Below are 10,540 nucleotides of genomic sequence, written 5' to 3'. Positions count from 1 at the left end.
TGTATCAGTTATCAAGAGGCCTTTTTAAATTTTTCTTAATTACATGAAATCAAGATTACAGAATTATGGTACATTCATTTTTTTCCCTGACCCTATTGACAGCTAAGGATTGGTATTGGCTATAAAAGTATAGTCAAATGGAAGTTTTGTGCACAGCATATAAGTCAAATTTATTTATAGGTACATGATTTCGAGTGCAATTTGGAATAAATAAGCACGAGTAAATTTTTTCAAAGACTAACAAAATTGCACGAGCCCGTAGGGCGAGTGCAATTTGTGGTCTTCGAAAAAATTAACAAGTGCTTGTTTATTCCAAATTGTACGAGAAAAATCATGTGATTACGTGTTAATAATATACATGGAAAAATACGAGATGGCTCATCATAATTAAACATAAGCAAAGCGCGCATCAAGTGCAAAAATAATTTATTCAAGCCGTGCATTCGGTCAAAACAACCGCGTACGATCAAAACAATAATAAATTATGCAATGATATCTTCACATCACATTAAACAGTTCAAGGAATTGTTCAATCTGTGTCCGAGTCACTTTCGATGAAATGGAATCGTCGTTTCCGAGGTTTAACAGTGCAGTTCTACAGCAGTGCTTTTTACAGTGTTTTCGTTGTTTAAACTGTTTTTCAGCTGCGGTGGCAAAAGAAAGCCTACTTAAAGCGCCGGCCATTGTTTCGCTCGCAAATTTTCAAATTTTGTTGCGACATCCATGGCTCTCATTTGATTGGCTATCTGTGAGTTTCTTTGTTTATTGACCAATCAGAATGTCTGATTTGTTTCTTTCTTTGCACTGAATTAACCCTCTTCTGCACTGAATTAACTCTCTTCTGCACTGAATTACCTGAAAACTGCATTTATCTTAACCAATCAGAAGTGTGTAATTTTTCCATGTATATTATTAGTCATGAAATAGTGTCCTTCCTAAATCCAGCTAATCAAAAGAGGAATGAATTACTAAGCACAAGTATGGGCTTTTCACAATGATAGTTTCCAGGCTTAAAATAAGAATCACTTTCCTCACAGACATTTCCCTAAATCGGCTGGCCTGCTAAAATCCTCAGCCCTTGTCCTGACAGATCAACCTGATAAAAAGGAGGAAAAGCAAATTAATGACACAAACAACCAAGCTTATTCCCACATACACCCTCCTGTATCCTGATAGCTAATACTAAACATGGCATTTCAGACATGAAGTATATGCCAAAAATTTTCCATTTCCCCACATAATTATTTCATAATGGTGTTTAAAAGTTATGGAAAATGGTTGGGTTGAAACATATTTCAAAGATTTTCCACCTTGTTACAGCATTAGTGCAAAAATGGAAGACAAACCTGTGCATTCAATGTTTAACCTGAGTTTTAACAATTACCCAATTACACAATTTCAACAAATACCCAAGCATTATCAAATGACTTCAATGTTTGAATTTTGTCATGGTGAACCAGTGAAAGTCTTTGTAAAAGAATCCTTTTTTTAAGATCAATGAAATTTGCTGTTGTCTTTCTTGTTAAGATGTTGCCACAACTCCATCTTCCAGGAAATTTCTTTTCAGCTAACATGAGAGAATACCATACTAAAGAAAGTATCTTTGTTCAAGACCTTAGAATCATCCTCTTTGTCATGGAAAAAGGATTCTAAGTGAACACAGCAAAGGAATTTTTTAACATCTGATTAACTGAAAATTTACCATGAAAACCTATGTTAAAGTAGTCTATCATGAGAAAGTAAGAAATTCCAGACTCTCTACATAAGGTGGCTAACAGAAAATAACCATATTATTGATATCCTTGGTAGAAGGCAAGAATGGAAAAGTGGCTTAATGCTTTCCCTTTCATACAAACCCTGTAGGACTACTCTGGGGCCTTAAGTTGCATTAAATTGCCTTAAGTCATCTTAAAAGTCGCCTAAAGTGACTATTGGTTACACAATGTTCTAGGGGCTCTACCCTGTTAAATTGATCCCATTCACTTCACTCCCATCATAAGGATCAGAGGAGGAGGCATGATGGTAGAATGATTGGTGCACTGGACTCTAGATCAAGCAGTCCTGTTTTGGTCCCTAGGGGGGGATCATTGCATTGTGTTCTTGGGCACAATATTTACTCTCAAAGTGCCTCATCTCTTCCAGATGTAAATATGGGTAGTGGTTGGTGGGGAATAACCCTGCAATGGACTACAAGTCAATATGAGGTTGGTAATGACTTCCATGTTATACATGTAAACCTCCTGTTATAAGAGTCATGCACCTGCCTAGCCCCTATGTTAGCATGAGTAACTCCTACATGTGGACAATACTGATATATGAACTAATTATGACAATGTACTCTCTTCCTTTTTCTTACTCAGACATCTGTTTAAACCAAATTTCTGCTTTGTATTTCTTTTTGAGCAAGTTGATCAAAAGATTGCCACTGTGTATTACCATCAGGAAACAATAAATATAAAAAATATGATTGATCTCTGGAGAAAAGACAACAAATGACTGTGGCAGAAATAAATTATTTATTCTTATATTGAGATATTACTGAATCATATCAAATCTACAGTTCCGATCATCCACATAAAACAAAATAGAAAAGTATTCTAGAGAAAGGCACGATTCTTGCTACTCACTCTTACATTGAGCAGTAAAAATAACATAGTCCAAAGTCAATTGAGCTGAACTGAAGCTTAAGTTTAGACACTCTACTTACCCAGAGTAAAAGAGTGACAAAAGTGGGCCATTTTTCCAGCATAAACCCATAGATCTTCACGAACTACTTCCACCATCGTATTCGACCAAATACAAACGTTTGAAATATGTAACTCGACGTACCCACTAAAGGCATAAGTATTTAACTATCTTAAGATTTGGTAAAATTTCCGCACAGCCCCACACTATTGTAAAACAAATCTGTTTTCTCAATGGCAATGTATTATTTTTGTCATTGTTATCTCTATCCAAGAACTGAATGCATAACGAAGTATGGGGCCGTGCGGAAATTTCACCCAATGATCTATGCCGAGAAAATCTTTTTGCAGCAAACATGGCTGCCAGGCCAATATCGGATTACGATATTTCGTGTTGGCTAAATGACATAGAAGGATATTTCGTGTGTACATAAACCATAGGTTTTGTGTGTACGATTAATGTTTGATTGACATCAGTTCGTGTCTGATTGTACGATTATTTTCCTCAATTCGTTTGGCCTTCTTGCGTTTCTTCGAGTTATCAAAGACAATAAATATGGAAGCAAGTTAGCACAAAGCTTACTGGGAGAATCAACATGGCGGAGACAAGTGAACCTGTCATCAGTTTATAGTTTTTCTTTGTGACTCGTCAATTAGGTAACAACGAATGCTTTTAAACCTGTTATACTGCCATATCAGCTCAAAAATAAAACTTATTTCATTTTTATTTGGTTAAACGCTGCGGAGTGGAAAAAAGTGAATGCTTGGAAGGTCCTGGTGATCCGACAAACGGTAATATAGTAAAAAAATCTTCTAAAAAGATTTGATTCTCTATTATGGGACGTCAATATTTTTTCTGCAGCCAGGAAAAGTAGTTGTTGAGACTGGAAAGGATGGCTTCTTACGAAGGACCTTAGCATATGGTTTTCAATATGGCATTGGGGTGTTTGTCTTACTGAGGCAGGAGAATAATTGTTCTATTTCCATACTTTTCTAAGGATGCATTTGGCCTAGGGTTTAGATGGTAGTGTTGCTTAAACCCAGCAATGCCAGCTGATGTTTATCAAGAGACTAATCATTGTTGTTTATTAATCAGTACACCTGTAATAAGTATCCAAAGGCTATTTCATAGCATTGCATTTAAATATGTACATTTTTTTATACAAAATAATCTTAACTTTCTATCAAGGAAAGTGTTGATTATAGGTAATATATGTTTGGTGTGAAAGGGGCATTTTTGATAAAGAATATTGTTCTTTCAATTGGCTAATTAATGCCTGGAACTTTTCACTTTGCACTGCAACAATCTCTTAACACAAACAGCTGTGTACTTAAGTCTATTTAGCACATAGTTTCTTTCCTTTGTGAGTGAACCTATGTAGTTTTTTTTGTAATTTCTTCTAAACTAGAAATGAATTAACTAGGCCTAAATAGAAAGAGCCTGCTATTGCCAACTTAATGAAAGCATCCAAGGATTACTGTGAAAAGCTCACTTGTTTTTGAATAACAAGAAATGTTTTGCTTTAACTTAAACTCCAAACTGATTAATGACATTCATCTAAAAGTTTATTAGGTTATTTCAAGCGATAAATTGGTTCTTTATTCTGTTTACAAGACACATCTACAGTCATAACCAAAATATATACATATATGTGAAATATGGAGACCAAACCCACAAGTGCACTATTCTTCAGATGGAAAAAGGTTTGAGTGCGTAGCCTCCTCACACTCCTTATCTTTTTTGTTTGGAAGCAAAATTAAACATCGACTTTACAATATTTGGACGGTCGTAAGCTCCTACCAGGTTTGATTTTCTTCATGTCAGTTAGGCTGACCCAAAATGGTTTCTCCAATTTTAAAGACTTTCTAATAAAAGACACAGAAAGCTTCGCTTGTAAAATGAAACTATTAATCTCAGAAAAGGTGCTTATTGTTATTTTCCTTTTTGAGCTGACTAAACTTGCAATCTGGGTATTTCGTTAAAGCGTCACTTCAAATTTCAGTCTAGCTGCATTTTTGAACGTCGCCTTCTACCTCCACCGTCTCAGCTTCGTCGTCATCCTCATCAATCCCCATATTTTGAATTCCTTTCTCAGCTTCATTTGTCTGTATCTGCTGGTTGGCTGGTTTTACATTGAGTGAGATGTCGGCTTCCTCTTTTGAGTTTGAGTGTTGTGGCGGCTGAAATGATGTATCCCCGGAAGATTTCACCACTTCCAAGAAACCATTGGTGTTAGTAATATTATCTGTCATGTCTGTGCTTCCAAGTTTTTCACTTGTGTCTGTTACTGAGGGACGTCTGATAAGAGCGGGTCTCCAGCACAGCAAAGACAGATAAACAGGCATGATGCACAAGCCATGAAGTAGTCCGAGCATGACGATGCCAAAGAACATTCGGAAGAAAATTCGGAATATCTCAGATGCAGCAAATGCAAGTACAACCATACCAAGGAACGTACTGACTCCTAAAACATGTCAAGAAGAAAAGATCAGAAGATTTTGCGACGGGCATAGCACTACAAACGTTAAGTGATGGAAGTTACTTGAAGCAGAAATTAATCTCACTTTAAGTGGTTTCTTGAATAAAACTAAGGATAGATTTTTTAATCAACCGCGGTATATCCGAGAAATTTTGATTTTATCAACTGAGTTGATAAAGACCATTAGACATTGTAAAGAGATTATAGAGCTGATGTTTTGAGCGTCAGCCCTTCGTTGGAGAAGATTGGCTCAAAAAATCAGCTCCATAATTTATTTATGGTGGCCAATTTTCATTATCAACTCAATAGATCCAAATTTTCTTCCAATACCTCCTACCGAAACAGGGCCACAGTCTTTTAAACCTGTTATACACTCCAGAAACACAAGAATGTCAATATGTTTGTAAGTGCTTACTTTTCTCGGCCATGTTTTACAACAATTAATTTAGCTTCTGACGTACCTCCCATGAAAACACTTGCGCCCAACGTGCTCAGAGCATCCACAACTCGCTCATCGGCTGTGACTTTGCTTGACGTAATGTAAGCATGGGCAATGTGAGCACTGTAGTCAACTGCAAATCCGATGGCCATTACCAGATTAATCATGGAAACAGAGTTCAGAGACACATCCCAGATTACCATCAAACCAAATAACTCGCAAACCAGCGCTGCGAAGTTCAGCACCACCACGAACGTCACAGTAAAATCCATCAAAAATGGGCTTGTGACAATTACCACCGTTAAGCCTGCGATTATCAGGTTTCTCAGGGTCTCGCGTGACGTAATTGCGTATTGTTCAAAGAACATAAAGGATCGAGTGATTGGAAAGGCATTCAGTTTGGACTTCTTTGATATGTCTTCACGGAGTGTGAGCATGGCGTTTTTCTGGAAGGTGGAGCTACCCGAATCCTTCATATAGCCTATTATGCGAGAAGCTTCTATTTTGGTCTCATCCTCGGATAACTTCACGTCCTGTGTGAAATACGAGAACTCGGGAATACGAAGGAATGTTTTCAATTCTCGTAGAAAACCTGGGCCAGTAATGTTTCTCTTCGACTTCTTAGCATACTGGGCAAATGCATCCATCCAGGATAGTGATTGGTTCTTGTAATATTCATTTTCCTTGAATATGTTCGTTAATTCTTTAATGTCGCTCTGCGTGGACCTCAATTGGTAATCAACCTCACCAGTCTGCACGATATTCACTCCAATGGACAGCTCAAAGTATTTTTCTTGAGCTGTCAAAAACTGCCTCAAGTAGGAATCATCTCTGGCCAATACACGTCTATCAAATGACTCATCCACCTGGGTGACTCCGTATATCCCAGCACCAAGCAGTGAAAGAGAGAATAGTATAACCAGAACTTTTGTAACTGGGAGGGTCAATAATGCGCCCCAGTATTTCATAACTTTATTTGAAGTTTGGGGGAGAGGCTCATCCATGCGGGTTTACCCTCTTTTGGCCGTGGTGCCAGGCAGAATGGGAGGAAATCTCGGCGGCCAGATTTAATTCTTCTTACGTCGTATGTCATAAGGGCCACAAAGAATGTGACAACCATCAGGAAGGAGAACGTCACTGTCAAGGCAGCATAAACACAGAAATACCTGAGAAAAGAAAGTAACTAAGTTTTAATATAGACGATCTCACTGAAATACTCTACAACATTTGACGAAATTTTAGAACTTGGAAGCCAATTAAGTGACATTTCACGCCACCATTTGTGCTTACAGCTCAGTCATACAAGGGAAAAAAAGGTATCCCAAGAAACTGTAACCATTTTGATCAGAAAATCAATTCAATGGCTCCTGTCACAGCTCGACATCTCACTTCAATGGTTTGCGGTTGAGGTTTTAAAAGAAATTAATAGAGGTCAATTGATAAATCCGGATCCTTTTAACAATTACACCATTGCTTAAAACCGTGATTATTGTCTTCATCTTCCCAAGATGGAGAAGCAATGGCTATCAATTGAAGTATCTTACCTGATGGCGGGAAATGAGGTGGACGTGCTGACCGCAAACGCAACCAAATCAGTCATAGTTGTCATAGTAACTGTTGCACCAGAATGCTTCATAACCGCTTTGATCTTTCCGGTCGTCGACAGGTCACGTGGCTGCCGATCAAGTTCGTCGACCATGATGAACATGTCATCGATGCCGATTCCAAGAACCAAGAAAGGTAGCACCCCCACCAAACTAACAAAAGGTACACGGAGCCACATACCAAGGCCGAGCCCAGACAAAATCCCAAGTGCAACTGCGAAGACCCCTCCATTAGCAAGTAAAGCGTGACCAGTCAACGGATTAAGGTACTTGCCCAGCATGAAGCAAGCAAAAGAGATCATGCAGGTGAATGTGATTGACACCAATTTAACATCAGACCCGGTACTTGCACTTATAGCATCATCCAGGCTCCTTTCACTTGAATAATGGACATCGAAGCACGAAAGTTTGTCCACTAACGAGCCTAGTTTGTCGATGAAGGCCTTCTCCCATTTGAGAATCTTGTCACTCTCATCATCGTCCCTCGGATCACGAAGGAGATAAATCATTTGCAAAGCTTTGGCGTCGGTTATGCTTCCATGTTTTCGAGTGGCCTTGCCAAACATTCGGTTGAAATTCAACCAGAATGGGCGTCCATTACGCATGAGTAACCTTGTGTCGTTGTAGGATTTGCTCAGTTCCCGTTGGACATCATGTAAGTCCTTTCCGTTCAAGTTGCTTTCATTGAACTGCAAAAATTCTAGTGGATTAATCATCGCACATCCGTTTGTTGACCTGGATTTGTTTCCCGACAGCGTGACACAGAGGTCTGAAAACGATTTCAGCTCCATGACTGCATCGTGAGCTCTGAAGGCCTGTTTCAAACACATCGGGGAAAGAGGATTAGGATTAGTGGGAGAGGCCACCAGTAGGATGATTTCCTCTCGAAAGTCGACTCGGAAGTATTTCTCGGCAGTCTCCAAGTCATCTATTGCCTTGCTGTTTTGAGGGATGAACAATTTTACGGTTCTGTTTTCTGAATTGAACCAAACAAAGCCCACAGAACAGACACTGACAAGTATGAGACACAACTGGATTGTTATCAGCGGATGTTTGGCGATCCCTGTACCATACCAGCCAAAAAAGCGTTCCAAAAAACGCAAGTACCATTTGCAGAGTGAGGACCACAGATGACATGGAAGAAACCGGCGTGGATGGCAGGGTCTACAAAAAAACACACATCGAAAAGTAAATTTTGATATAGGTTTTTGAAGCACTTAGTGGAGGAGAGTTGTCTACTAGTGCCAAAATATTTGAAACACTTCCTCAACGTTCGCCCTCTCATCGAATCCTTTGATTAAATTATTTTATTCGCTTTGTGTCATCTTTTTTCGGTTCTTCTATACATCCAAATATTTTGTTGCTGCACATCGCGTTCATCGATATATTCCTATTTCCTTCTCAAATAAAAACTTCCTCTGGAACATTTTTTATTAGTAACAGCAAAACAGGAAGTTGTGTAGTTTGAAACATCACGTACGCACACGTACTATTTACTTCGTCAAAGTAAACAAGCAGATGAAAGTGACAAATGAACCAGGATTTAACATCGAAGATGTCAACTTCCTTACATTCACGAGTGAAGCCAACACGTTTTTGAATCGCAACGTAAACGAACTCGCCGCTGAGTAGTTTTTTTTTTGCATTAAATAATAGCAGAACTATTCTTTCTCGAAACTTTCATTCCATCCTGAATTTATTATCACTGACACCTGAAGGAAAGAACGTCACGTCGCACCATCGTTCGAGTCACGTTTACCTCGAGTATTAGAATTTAAGGGGGGCGGGAGTAAGTTTCTAGAGAAACTGTAGTGCTGCGTCGGTGAGAGTAACTAGGTAATTTTGGTTTTATCGACTGAGTTGATAATGTAAATTGGCCACCGTAAAGAGTTTCAAAGCCGACGTTTCGAGCGTTAGCCCTTCGTCAGAGCGAATCATTCGCTCTGACGAAGCGCTGACGCTCGAAACGTCGGCTTTGAAACTATATTAGATTTTTAAGTTTGCAAGCGTAATTGTTTTAATCTGTTTTTGATCGTGGGAGCTTGAAGCGATCCAAATCATGATCACGATCATGATTAAGGTATGTAAGATGCAGCTGATGGACGTAGGTTGCAGTTATCGGAATATTCTTAGACAAACGTTTTGTACAAAAAATAAAGGCCTTTTTTCCGATGCTTTGTTGTTATTTTTTCTGTTCAATCGAAAACGGCGAACGTATACGTTTTCTAAGATTTCACACGTACAAAAATATATTTTCTCCCTCACAATGACATATTTTCATTGATGCTAGTTGCTTGGAAATGTCACGCTATCGGCTCGTCTCTGATTGGATGATGGATAGAAACAACCCAATCAGAAGAAAGGACACGAAGAGTAGTAATAGCTTTTCCGACATATGTGTTCGGTTTCTTTGCATGTTAGAACCAAACGAGCAAACCACCATGAGTATGGTAGGCAATCGCCGAGCAATCTTTCACAATAATTGGCAATAATTCGTGGGAGAAATAAAGTAATCCTCGCACAAACACTCACTACCTTCTAAAATCCAATATTGCAAGGAAAAAAACGGATGCTCTGTAGAAAACTTTATCAATTACCAACAACATTATCATTTATAATCAAACTACAGTTAAAAAACTCTGCCCACCTTGATTGGTCTGATTTCTTCTCTTGTTCGAGGTCTGGTTTGAATTTGCCCATGATGGAGCGAAAGTGACTTCAACACTAGTGCTAGACTTGCTAAAATTAACTGATGAACCCGACTCCTCTGGTTTATACGCTTTCGGTGCACGTGCCAAATGACAATGTTGCGCTTCAGCGCTCGACAAAGTAATTATTTTTAGCCCAGACCGGACGTTTTAAAGTCCACCACCTGCTCCCAATTCCGACGTGATGGTGTTTTTATTTAAAAGATAGACATGGTGATTCCGATTGGAATCTCTACCCTAAAATATACGGAAGGTCATCACTTTTTACTTTTGTCATGCAGCTTTTCAACTAACCTTTTCACAGCACTGTGGTGGTTGGAAATAGGACCCGACCTCAGAGTTGATTAGGTCTTGTTAACTCACGAAAAATTTAGTGTAATCACCTATAATTACGTAATGTTATGTAGCTAGCAGTATAGTATAAATATATCTATCAGGTTGTCCACGTTACTTGATCTAGGTTAGGTTAAGTTTAGTTAGTAAGTAATTGTGTATCTAGCGATTTAAGTTTTTTTCACGTTCTTTTTAAGCGTTTTTCTGTGCTCAATTCAAACTCAAGAAGCACCAAACGTGATTTAAAGGAAAGAGACCTTTATCTGCGTTCGAATCGCGTTTTTGCAAAATA

At 38.6% G+C, this 10,540-nt stretch overlaps 1 pseudogene; it reads right to left on the bottom strand.

Moving 5' to 3' along the window:
• Positions 1 to 3,775: 3,775 nt before the first annotated feature.
• LOC136283359 (patched domain-containing protein 3-like) lies at positions 3,776 to 10,178 on the bottom strand (annotated as a pseudogene).
• Between the last annotated feature and the right edge of the window lie 362 nt (positions 10,179 to 10,540).

This window comes from Pocillopora verrucosa, chromosome 1 (genome assembly GCF_036669915.1).
Source record: "Pocillopora verrucosa isolate sample1 chromosome 1, ASM3666991v2, whole genome shotgun sequence".
In the NCBI taxonomy this organism is placed as follows: domain Eukaryota; kingdom Metazoa; phylum Cnidaria; class Anthozoa; order Scleractinia; family Pocilloporidae; genus Pocillopora; species Pocillopora verrucosa.
Note: the sequence above shows the minus strand (reverse complement) of the source record. Positions and strands in the feature narration are given on the sequence as shown.